The sequence below is a fragment of the Notothenia coriiceps genome, unplaced genomic scaffold, assembly GCF_000735185.1.
Source record: "Notothenia coriiceps isolate Sejong01 unplaced genomic scaffold, NC01 NC01_scaffold00003769, whole genome shotgun sequence".
Classification (NCBI taxonomy): domain Eukaryota; kingdom Metazoa; phylum Chordata; class Actinopteri; order Perciformes; family Nototheniidae; genus Notothenia; species Notothenia coriiceps.
Window position 1 is genome coordinate 340,494 of NW_011336470.1, and position 9,273 is coordinate 349,766.

The 9,273-nt window shown below is 41.5% G+C and overlaps 1 protein-coding gene across 1 annotated transcript in view; it reads left to right on the forward strand.

Moving 5' to 3' along the window:
* LOC104941720 (aryl hydrocarbon receptor-like) overlaps nucleotides 1-9,273 on the forward strand; it is a 34,999-nt gene that overhangs the window by 19,927 nt on the left and 5,799 nt on the right. The gene's annotated exons all lie outside the window — the stretch shown is intronic.

Genomic DNA, 9,273 nt, shown 5'->3' on the forward strand with positions numbered 1-9,273 from the left:
GTGACCTACTGGCCAGGTTCCCCGAGTCCTCCATCCACAGCGAGTGGGACCCATTCATGCAGCTACATCGATCCAGAGATGCACACTCCGGCACTTCTTTTCCAGACCTGAGTCTTCTGGGCCAGCACCTCATTGAAGAGATCCGGATACTCACACGCACGTCTATGAATAAAACAAGACACCACAAAACTTCCTGGTGAAACCGAAAAGTTTGTTGCATTCGACACAGAGCCTATTAACACCAAACGTTACATTGCAACACCTCCGCTACACAGTGACATATTTAGCTATTAAAGTGATAAAAACAGAGGATATAACTATATACAAAACGAATCTGAGTCTGCTGTTGAACATGCATGGAACGAACGAAGTCTGCTGGATCTGACTGCTAGTACGAGTTAACCGAGCTCTGAGTCCGCACGAGTGCTGCTATGATTTTTGCACAGTGATCAGCGTTCTGCTAAATACCTGTAAATGTACTGAACTCTTGAGTGCATGTTGACCTTAATAGGCCAGCGGAAGTAGGGGTGCTGGAGGCGGGGCTGCGAATAGTGGTACATTTGAAAACTTCAGTGGTTAACTGTTCATTGAAATCTCTCACCACTTTGTGTCCGCACCCGACGTAAATAAAATGACTTTCCCAGTTCCCCGCGGCTATGCGCTCGTGCATGACGAGTCTGATCTCTGGATCTGCTATACAAGTTCCACACGAGTCTGCAGGCAAAGTGAAAAAGTTCCCTTGATATCAGTGGAGTCAGCGATTCCTGCGAACTGAGTCTGGCTGTTGACCTCGCGTGCTGATGAGTCGCCTGGATCTCTGGATCCTTGCTATCCGGTTACGGCTCCTGAGTCCGCGACCAGCTGCCACGAATTTCACAGAGTCGTGTCCAACCCCTGAGCCCAGACGATAACTTCTGGCCAGCTATCCTACTACTTGCTAAAAGCTAGGCAGATAGACTGGGGTAGCGTTGTAATGTGATTTTACAATGTTATAAGGAAGATGTAGGCGAGGACCCGCAATTTATAGGTTTAATTTGTCACCGTAACGTCCACCAGGAAAGAACGGACTCAAGGGCTCCCCCCCACCGAGAGGGAGACTCGCCCAACGACCAGCTCATTTACTAAGGATCCGGTTACATGCAATCGGATGATTCAGCGACTCACCCATCATCCACTCCGTCCCTGATGCCAGCGGCAGCGAATCTGCCATCTCTCTTGCTACCGCGTATAGCTGCAATATCCTCCTGAATGCCTGAAAACTCACACACACGGGCCGTCCCTCGCCTATAGTACACACTGCTTGGTATTTGATCACCTTGCGAGGGCCATCCTGGAGGGAGTATTTTTTAGTTATAAGCCGAAACATTCAATGACTCCTGGGTTGTACACTGAAGATGTATATTAGAATTGTTATATGTGAGTGATAGTAAAAACACTACCGTAATTTTCGGACTATAAGGCGCACCTGAATATAAGCCGCAGCAGCTAAATTGAATGATGTGTACATACATAAGCCGCACTGGACTATAAGCCGCAGGTGTTTTAATGTTTCATTACCATATGTAAGGGTTCGTGCACAGAGGGGATTGTCAGGAAAGAGATGGCTGTTTGAGGAAGCTCCCATTTATTAACATTTCAACAAACAAGTTGCATATTTGCATAACGTATTCAAGTGTTACCATTTAGTGCAATAGTAGCTACAGAACATGTACTGTGCTGTGTAAACTGTACTGTATCACATAGCGTTTCAGACACACAAACTTTTCAACTTTCAAACTTAAACGGTGCGCTCCCAGCGCACGTACCGGCAGTGATCTACAGCAGCGGTTTTCAACCAGTGGTACGGGGACAAACTGTCTCGCTCTCGTAATGTCTGTCTGTCTTGCTCTCGTTCTGTCTCTCGTACCACTCTCGGTTCCACTTTTACTTTTGCGCGCTACCTGTCTCACTCTTTTCCGGCCTCCAGCTTTTCCTGCTGGAACCCGCCGCTTAAAGTTGGGGGTCCGCGGACCGGCCATAGAGCCCATAGAGTTAAAGGTGGTGGACTTTAACCTGTAAAATCCATAGATTTAGGAGGTCCCGTGGTGGCCGTTAGCTGTAAAAATCCATAGATTAGCCGCACCGTTACATAAACCGCAGCGTCGAAAAATGGGGAAAAAAGGCGCGGCTTATAGTCCGAAAATTACGGTATATACATTGTAGAAAAAGTAGCTAGTAACTGCAAGTGTCAAATAAATGTGGAATAAAAAGTTAAATATTTACTTTGGAGTAGAAGTAGAAAAATAGTATAAAATGGTCGAGTTAAGTATAAGTACCTCAAAATTAACTTAAGTACAGCACTCGCGTGAAAGTACTTAGTTACTTTACACCACTGTGCACACGATCTTTCCCTCTCAGAGCTTTGACTTTCGCAGAGAGACTGATAAGAATCATTTTAGTGATATGAAATGCGAGACACGCCCAACACAGCAATTGCAATGCTTTGTTTGCCAAATCCCAAACCAATGAAATTACTCCCAAAGCACATAAAAGGAGCCAAAAATAGCTCAGTGTTGATTAAAAAAACAGATGCCCCCAGACTCCACCACCACCACCACCACCACCACCAAAACAGACATTGTGCCATGAATACTATATAATCAGTGTTTATTTTGATCATCAAGGTCCGCTTGTGGGTTCCCGCGCTGCAGCAAACAAACCTTTTCCAAACCTTCTCGCTGTCCCTAAACAACCCCATGGTTCATACACCCCATCGTTACGCATTAGCTCTTTAAAATCCAACACTTTCCAAAGTAAGTCCCCATTATTTTAAAAATGGCTCAATAGTGCCTCCATAAGCCTGAGCAAGCCTCTGCTTTCCATCCAGAGCTGCTCTTTCCTCTCTTCCTTGACATGCCTACATGACACTCTTGTCAGATCATGAAAAAGTGGAGGCTGTTTCCTTCCCCTAAAGTCATGGAAGTACACAGGGACATTAATCAAAAGACTAATGGGAGGTTGAACCTGTGGACTGAGTGACCCCGCTCATTGGCTGTTAGTTGTTGCACGGCCCTTTCCTGCACATCTGCGTGAGAACACAGATCTCTGTACAGGATCTACTGGAACTAAATGTTTTCAAATCAAGATAATATTCCCCTATGCATTGCTGGCATGCTTTATACTCTCTCCCTGAATCTGGCAGACGTCCAACCCGTGACAGCATTTCCTTTTTCTCTCCTTAGTTTAAGTGTGTCCCAACTCCCCATGCTAATACTTAAAAGTAGAGTGTGTACATCGTTTTATTTAGTTTTAGTTGAAGCATTTCAAGACATTATTTGACATATTTCGATGTTTAAAGGCTTGTTTCTGTGTTTTAATTCTTCACGTTCACAACTTTTTACTCCGACTTGTTTTGCTTTGCTTTGACATGTTTCCCCTGGATTGCGTTTAGAAAAAACTCCTCTACGGCTTCTCGCGGTTCTTTGTATTTCACTTAATTACCCCATGATCAAAAGACGTCAAATCCTTTAAAGGCGACCTCATTCCCCGAGTGACAGGGATGTTAGCCTGGAGTGAATCTTGCATCAAAGGCATGCATTACATTTCACCAATCCCATAATGGCCTGTTTTCTGAAACAGGAAGCTACACTTATATGCTTAAAAGTGACCTCTAGTGTCCAATTACATGTTTAAGTATTGGAAGAAGCTTTTAGGGCTGCAGGGTTTAGTATGGGAGTGTATAATCATGTTAAAGATGGTTAAACTAGAAAGCCAAAAGTCATACATTGTACATTTCCCATTGAGACTTTCTTTCGTTAGCTGTTTGTTTTTGTCGTGCTCAGATGTCAGAGGCAGAAGTTAGAACTCTCCAGGGGTTCATGGGTGTTTCAGGATTACATCCCACCACAGAGACCTGGGGTTTCCATCCAACACAGGAAAACAGCTGAAGCATTATCAGAGAATCCTTGAGCATTTCTGTGTGATAAATATAGAAAAACACGCTTAGAAAAGGACATTTTTGTCAATTTACTGTCCATTTCTCATCGGTTAAGTTTCCCTACACTCATGTTGCTACCGTCTGGTGAAAATCCTACGCTGAACCGTACAGTAATTCAGCTCTCGTGCGATCACTAGCAAGACCACCAGCAGCAGCAGCAGCTCAACAAAAGGAGAATAAATCTAACTTATGTCTCTTGACACTTAAACACCATCAGATACCATGATCAAATGATTTCCTTCAAAGTCTATAAAGAATCATTTTTGCAACAATGTGTCGGTCATACACGAACAACACCCCTTTCCTGCTGTGTGGAGGAGTATGTTTAATGTTAGCTTTTTTTCTTCCTTTGCCGACTCCCACGAACTTACAGGAATGTCTTTCCAACTTCTGGTCAAGCTCTGGACAAGTATCATTAAACATATTCTTTCCTGCAGCCGCATGGAGAACTGTAAGCGCTTAAACTGTTGAGCTGTTAGCAGTGGAAAAAGACGGGGAGGGAGAACACGATGCAGAGTTCACCACAAAGAGGCCCACTTACTCATGCAAACCTTGAATAGAGGAAAGAAAAGTCTGACTAGAAGTGGCATGGTTAACTTCTGCCTGTGTGGGTTGGACTTGTGAATGTGTGCACGTGTGTGTTTATTTCTAATATGGTGGTTTTCTCTCTGAACTGGCTGCACTCATAGGTGGGAGAAGTACTTAGATATTGTACTTAAGTAAAAGTAGAAGTACCAGAGTGTAAAAATACTCTGTTATAAGTAAAAGTCCTGCAATCAATAGCTTCCTTAAGTATTAGCACCAAAAAGTACTCATTTCAGAATAATATATATGATATGTTTTGATTATAATGATTGATGCTTTAAAGTGTTATCAAAGCAAAGGTGAAGCTAACCTAAGTATGCTGTATGCTAGCTTGTGAAATTACTCCAGGTGTAACTAAAGTCTTATTTAAGTGTTGTTTATATTTGACATCTTTAAACAAATCTGAAAAAGTAACTAAAGGTATTAAATAATACATTTAGTGGAGTAAAAGTACAAGATATCTCTGAATTGTAGTGGGGTATAAGTACACAATAGCACACAATTGAAATACTCAAGTAAAGTACAAGTCTCTCAAACTTGTATTTAAGTACAGTACTCGGGTAGATGTACTCACACACATGTAACATTTGATGCTGACGGTACATGGCCCCTGTGTGTGTGAGGCCTGCAGCTCGCTGTGTGATTGTCAGGCTGTGCAGGTCGGAGTGTGTGTAAACACTGTGAGTTCTAGCTGAAGGGTGGGGAGTGTCAGAGTGTCTGTGTGGGAGTGTGTGAGGGAGAGTGTTCAGGGGCCTCTTCCCTCCTTAAAAGTTGCGTGACAGGACTGGAAGGACGGGTTGGGAGAGGCTATATCCTGGGATTTTCCTGTAGTGGCCGTCCAGATAAGGGAAGCGCTCTTGTCGGCTATTGCTTACAGAAAACCCCCAGGGTCAGATGCGAGAGCGTGTGTGTGTGTGTGTGTGTGTGTGTGATGTGTGTGCAGATATGCAGGCTGCCAGATCAGTTCTGCAGCAATGAGAAAACCTGTCTTCTGGCGGGGAACCAACACTTAAAGCTCGGCCAAAGCAGGATAGCTTGCTTTGCTTTTTCAGCTTTGGTATAATTGTGTTCATCGATTCAATGATGTATTGACCCACACAACTTGTTGACCACTGAGATATCCACAAAGAATCTTACAAACTCTCAATCTTTTGTGCACAGAAGTTTATTTTGGGAATGAACTGTCTAAAAAGCATTTAATGAATTACTAATTGAGCATTTCCTTTTTTTAAAGTAAAGTACTTCTTTCTGTACTTTAGTAAAAGTAAAAATACTATGGACTTAAAATACTCCATTATGCGTAAACATCCTGACTTCACAAGAGTAAAAGTGTAAAAGTATTAGCATGCAAATATACTTCTAGTATCAAAAATAAATGTATTTTATTACCAAAGAATATGATCTTTTTCTGTTTTTATTACATTTAAAAGCATTTGCAAAGACTATTGTACTATAATATACGATAAGTAGTGAAGAACTGCATCATATCATATAAGCATATTGTGTGATTTTTTATATATAAAACGTAGCTAGTAAGTTAAATAAATGTAGTGGAGTAAAAAGTCCAATATTGCATTACATATTGGAATAAGAGTATAAAAGGAAATACTCAATTAAAGTAACATTTTGTCAAAAATATACTTAAGTAAATGTACTTAGTTACTTTACACCACGGCGTGGAAGTAGTGCAAAAGGAACTGTATTCTATATCCATTTATTATGGATTTATTACAGAAACATCATAACAACATGTAACAAAGCACATGAACTTTAGTGCCTCCACAGTGAAATAGTTCATGTTGTTTTCGTCTTGCTGTGTGTTAGCCAGAGCTACCTTGTACTTCTATTTGCACAATTGTTCACCTCATCCAGCACCTTTTAAACCTTGCACGTTTGAATCTAAACATGATGTGACACGATGTGGCTGCACAGAGAACAATGCTGAGCAGTGAGGAGCTTTCAGCGAGGGGCTCAGTCAGTGACTTTACCAAGATGCCAAGGCAAAGCCAACACAAACAGAGCAGCTGAGTCATTGCTGTACTTTGTGCAGCAGCCTGTCAATGGATTTGGACATGCCAAGCACAACCTGAGTAGTGTTAACAGTGAGGCAACCTCTGCCTACACTGGGAGTTTAGGTGCTTGCAACAAAGGTACCCAAAGGTTTCCTCATTCAAAAAAAAGGGGAACATTGCCAAGTTTTCTTTCGTAATCTCATACCGGGAAATGGTTGTGTAAACTGACTTTGTTAATCTGCTGATGTTTTTAAACGCCCGGCGGCTCAAATGAACGCAAGTGGTGCCTGTTACGTTAAATATTCTAAATCGCAGGGCCTCAACAGTGGTCCAGGTGAAAGTGGGGATCACTGGGCTGGCTTGTAACACATGTGATTGGTGGACAAACCGTTTGAGTGGCAGCATTGTACTCACAGAGGAGTGTGTATCTATAGCCTTAGAGAACAAACCTGTTTTGCCAATCTCAGCCTCAGACATGCCGAGGCATACGAAGCGAGTCATGTTCTCAGTCATCAGATAGACTTTTTATATCCAAAGGTGTAATCAAGCAAGCTGCACACTGTGAATCTGGAACAGAGACTACAAACATGTCCGCAGGCAATATGCTAAATGTGTCACTGCTGCCATGTGATTCTCTGCAATGAAAACTATATGAAAGGGCCCTTATGTGTTCCTCTGCTCTGCGCTGCATATACACTTAAACTCACTACCAACTATTACAACAAACAAACATGCCTGTGTTTGTGATTTCATGTTTCAAATTAAATCTCCTAACCCTGCTGCAGCATTTAATGCCTTAATGTGTTAGTTATATTTTGTGGAATTGCATTAAAGCCACTTTTAAGACATCATTATTTCCCTACGTGAATATGATTATGATTATATCTACTTTATCAAAGGCAGTGATGAATGATGGGAAGCAGCTCTAAGAAAAGACAGATTTAAAGTAGAGAAGGAAAAATGTTGCTTTATTAAAATCTCTTTGAAGCAGCTTTTTTTTAATAGTGTTGAAGAAATTAACTGCAGTGGCCTGCTCAGCGTCAGATTTGACATTTTGTCAAGAGAATTTGAATAACACAATAAAGTTAATACAAACTGCAGATTTAAGAACTGGTCTTTCTCAAACTTTCCTGAAAAGAAACAGACTTTGGAAAAATAATATTCTAATGCTTTTTAGTTAAATTGCACTTGAGTCACCCGTGTTATTGGTGTTTTAAGGAGGAGGATCATTTAGGGAAGAAATGTTATTAAGTAAGGGTCGGGGGTGGGAAAGACGTCCAGTAAGGCAGCGATACAAAAAGACAGACGGACCCATTCAACCCAATTATTAAAACCAAGTGAAAGACAATCCTACAATTGACTTTGCACAGCTTATCCCTGGCCCAACCCTAACCTACTTTACTTAAATGTGAATTATCCTCAATTCCAGTGATGTTGGTTTGTTCTCTGATCTCAGCAATGACTGTGTGTCTACGAAAAATAAAGACAAATGTAGAATGTAGAAAGAAAAATATTAAAAGAAAAAATGTCCAATCCTTTCCCCTATTTGAATCCTGATCACATGACCATAACCCTATAACAAGTAACCTTGCTGAAAATGCAATATGTGAATTTCCCTTTGTTGACCTCTTCTATGTTTGTCTCCTCTGTGCAGCGACCATAAAGAGCAGCAACAACAACAACAGCAACAACAGTCTGACGTTTCCTGGAGTCAACGGGCAGAATGGGAACAACATGGACCTCTGCAGCTTCTCCGAGGGGGAACTGCTGCTCCAGGTAGGAACCGACTTCACATCCTCGTTCAGATTACAAGCTAATATTAAACATACGCTTATTATTTATTGTAAAACGTGTTGGTTTGGTTATTGGGTTTGGGCAATACTGTATATCAAAAATCACAATATATTTGATCAAACACTTTGATATCCATATTGCAACATATATAATATATTCTGTGCTTTCACAAAATATTAAGTCATGGCTGTGCCTATTGCTGTGGTCCTGGATCATAAGTCCTGGATGGATATCCTCATGGATCCATCTTCCTATTATACACACATGCATTTCGAAACATTTGGACTACCTATGTTGTAAATGTATTATCTTTTCAATTTACACACGGCATCTATTGCACGTCTGTCCGTCCTGGGAGAGGGATCCCTCCTCTGTTGCTCTCCCTGAGGTTTCTCCCATGTTCCCCTTTAAACTGTGGGTTTTCTCTGGAAGTCTTTCCTACGATGTGAGGGTCTAAGGACAGAGGGTGTCATATTTGTCATACTGACATTCTGTGAAGACCACTGAGACAAATGTAACATTTCTGATATTGGGCTATATAAATAAACATTGATTGATTGATTGATTGATTGATTGATTGATTGATTGATTAACATATATGAGTTTGCTGCTAAATAATCATTATTAATGTGAATATAATGACTGGGTGGTTAAAGGTGGTTAGGTCATTTTGGAGAAACCAGCTCCAGTGCGCTAGAATTTGAAAATACACAGCCGAAAAAAATCTGCCACTTCCTTACAGAGCCCCTCCTTCAACACACACGAACGCGCACATGACCAATGAGGGCACGAGATAAGTTTGTGCACAGATGGAAGGCTGACAGGCAGGTAGGCCATCCAGTTGTTTTAGCCGGGCCGGCTCAGATGATTGGTCGTGCTTTTTACAGTACTACGGCTTCCACAGAT